The sequence below is a fragment of the Sinocyclocheilus rhinocerous genome, unplaced genomic scaffold, assembly GCF_001515625.1.
Source record: "Sinocyclocheilus rhinocerous isolate Xijiao unplaced genomic scaffold, SAMN03320098_v1.1 scaffold3, whole genome shotgun sequence".
In the NCBI taxonomy this organism is placed as follows: domain Eukaryota; kingdom Metazoa; phylum Chordata; class Actinopteri; order Cypriniformes; family Cyprinidae; genus Sinocyclocheilus; species Sinocyclocheilus rhinocerous.
The window spans coordinates 1,322,150-1,325,515 of NW_015658759.1; positions in this window are offsets into that span (position 1 = coordinate 1,322,150).

A 3,366-nucleotide genomic window follows, 5' to 3' on the forward strand; every position below is an offset into this window, starting at 1 on the left:
TATACATATATAGCCATGACTTTAATACAGACACCCTGAGAAATATTCAATGGAGTAGAATGTGTGTAGAATGTGTCTCCCCTAAGCTTTAGTTAAGGAATCAGCCTGAATCCCTCTAATGATATTTTGATGTGTCTAATAAGGCTTTTGAAATACATGCTTACACACACACACACACACACACACACACACTTGCTGGCGTCTCATACATGACTCCTCTCTCTTGGAGCTGGCTCGCCGCTGCTGTTATCTGACCCTCCCTATCAGGAGTAATCCGGCTTAGCTAACTTAATGATGCCACTTGTGCTGTGCCGAATGCCATGGCGAACTCTATAAATTGCATCTATTAAAATGCAAATCCACCCTTGTCCAGAGTGCAGGGCCCTGACACAAAAGTGAGGGAGTCAAACCGTGCACCCCCTTCTGTCACTGCGCCTCTTCCCACAAGGAACAAATACCCCAGCGATAACTGATGCTCCGATTATCATTCCTCTGCCATATTGCGGATGGAATGAACCCAGTGTGAAGGAGAGAAGGAAGAAAAGAAGCGAAAAAAAACTGCTCCCCGTTTCATTTTCAGAGATTTATAATTTTTTTGTTGTTGTCAGGAAATGAACAAATGGTTATCAATGTAACGAGGGAATCTTTCTTATCGGCTTGCCAGGTTTTTCGTGCTGATACTCTTTGCAGCGTATTCCACAGGAAATTAATTTGTTCCCGTGGGCCACTGTTCTTTTTTTTCCTTCTATTTTTTAACCCCCTTCTTGCATCTTTTCAATTCAACCTGACTTTAAAATCTGTACCTCTATAAGTGTTTTTTCCATAGTGGTATTAAAGCGTTAAGTCGGCTTATATAATATTATGTTCTAGACATTACATAGGATCACAAAGCAATAGAGCAGTTCAATTCACACAGTTATTTTATCAGTCTGTAATTCTGAGTTGGCACCTGTGTAATTTCATTCGCGTTTATAGCGTCTGGGTTGTGTGTGAGTGGACTTGTGTGTTGATTGAAACTTTCTGTGTCTGTGTGTGTTAATGTGCACGCTTATGAAAATCCAATGAGGAAAAAAATATTATGAGGACACTGGGATTAGCTGCCACACTTTTTGCTTTATTTCTGAAAATCAATTCCTAGATGCAAACCTTAAAGTCTAGGCTAGAAAAAAAGACACTGGTTAAATGCGTTTCACATTTCTTGACCAGGAGATAAAAATAAAAAAAACATTCATTAAACACGTTGACCTTCTGTGACAACATGCCCCGCACAATATGAGGTTAATTGTCACAATGGGAATCTGCCATCTAAATGGCATAGTACCAGCTACTTTTAGGCAGTAATATGATTATGAAGGACAAAATCATTCATACAACAGCAAATTGTAAAATGTAACAAACAAAAATGTTAAACAACATTCCACAAGATGAAGTTACAACATTTAAAACATTTCCCCAACCTGACTTTCTTGAAAAATGATTTTATTTTATTCACTTGTTAAACAGCTATATTATATAAAAAAAATGTTGATTGGAGGATAAAAAGGATCCCAATTTACAGTTTTAGGGTATTTGAAATTAAAATACAAAAACCACTTTTAGAGAAAACAAGCATTTACGCAATTTCATATTTGAGTAAAAACCTTATAGTCACTAAGAAATAACTAATGTGACAACTAGCCCCGGTATCCCATAAATGCAGTCCATAGGTTGGTGCTTTTTCCAGAAGCTGAGAGCGCTCTTTTCTTAATCGATAATGAAATATTGAAAATTCCTCAAGTTGACATCTTCATGTCTTAAGAACTAAGAAAGAGTGACTAAATACCACAGCTGTCGGTGTGAGCGAGTGAACGGAGGAATGATTGATTCAGCAAATTAATTAGCAAAGTAAAACATATCACATCATCACATGTAGTAGGATTTATTGAGTTTAAAAACAGTTGCAAGGTCTTTCATGTATTAAAATCCTTATTCATTCTAAGCCGTATTGAAATGTCATATATTGATATGGTGATGTTTTCATTTTGTCCATCAGAGTCGCAAAAAGGCAAAAGGTCGCATTCACACCATTACGTTTTGTTGCATGTAGGCGTCTGTAATAAAGGCCGGTGTAAGACATTGGACAAAAGGAGTGTTTGAATTTTAAAAAAGACATTGGACATGGAGCCGCTCAATATAACATGGCTTGACTCAAGGTTTTCTGGACGGAGCCGATAAGGCTGCCCTGGGACCGAGTGTTGAGCACGGAAGATGTATCTGAGAGTAATGTTTCATTGTGCCAAAGCGTGGGGAAGCGAACTGCCAATGCTCTGATCGTCTACACCTTTCAAGCTGTCACCGGTAGCCAGGGAAAGCGAGAGAGAGATGAGGAAATGATAGAGGAGGCATGGGAGAGTGATAGACGGATGGGGGAATGATAGAGGTTTACAATCTGTTGTTCTCTGAGTCCAGAGAGCAGTGTCATGACAACTAGGATTTGGGTTTTGCTTTTTAAGTAAGATGATAAGTCAAGTGTTGTGTACAGTCTGGAGATCAGGTCGCGGTAGTGGATTATATTCCTCAATTTATGGCCATACCTGAGAGTTTGAGCTCTGGGATCATGTAAACTTGCATATTTTGTAGAAGTAGTACATATATTTCTGATATGGTATGTCAAATGAATGTTTTACAAAGACACATATGCACAAACAGAGAAAACCTGTGTTGCTAAGGAAACAGCACATTTATGCTACTAGTTATGCAATTCTTAGTTATGTAGTTATTTAGTATTTTTAATGCCGTTTTGGTTCAGTATGTATTTTCAATAATATTTTTTACTAATATATATATATATATATATATATATATATATATATTACTATTTACAAACAATAAATTGTTAATTCAAAATTAGATTAACATTTTCATCAAACTAATTTATTTAAATTTAAATTTCTTTAATTATACAAGTTCTTTAATTAAGTTCTGGAATCAAAGAAGTAATCACAGACAGTCTGATTGCAAACACTGAACCACAAACATCTAAGCTATTAAAGTTGGATCTAGTTGAAGTGGTCGTCATTTCATAGCTTCCCATCATGTATTCAGATGATCTTGATGGCCGGATAACTGGTGGATAGTTTCCCAGAATGTCAGGATGTGCAAGTGCTCTTTGACATGTTGTTAGTTAAACAGAGGAATTATTTGACATTTGCACAGTTGTTATAATGGATTCTGTCTGAACACTTTCTTGCTTAATGTTAATGTGTTTTTTTTTTTTTTTTTGTTTTTTTAGAGTAGTTTTCTGAAGATGCAACAGCCATTAATGTTAATGTGTTTTTTTTTTGTTTTTTGTTTTTTTAGAGTAGTTTTCTGAAGATGCAACAGCCA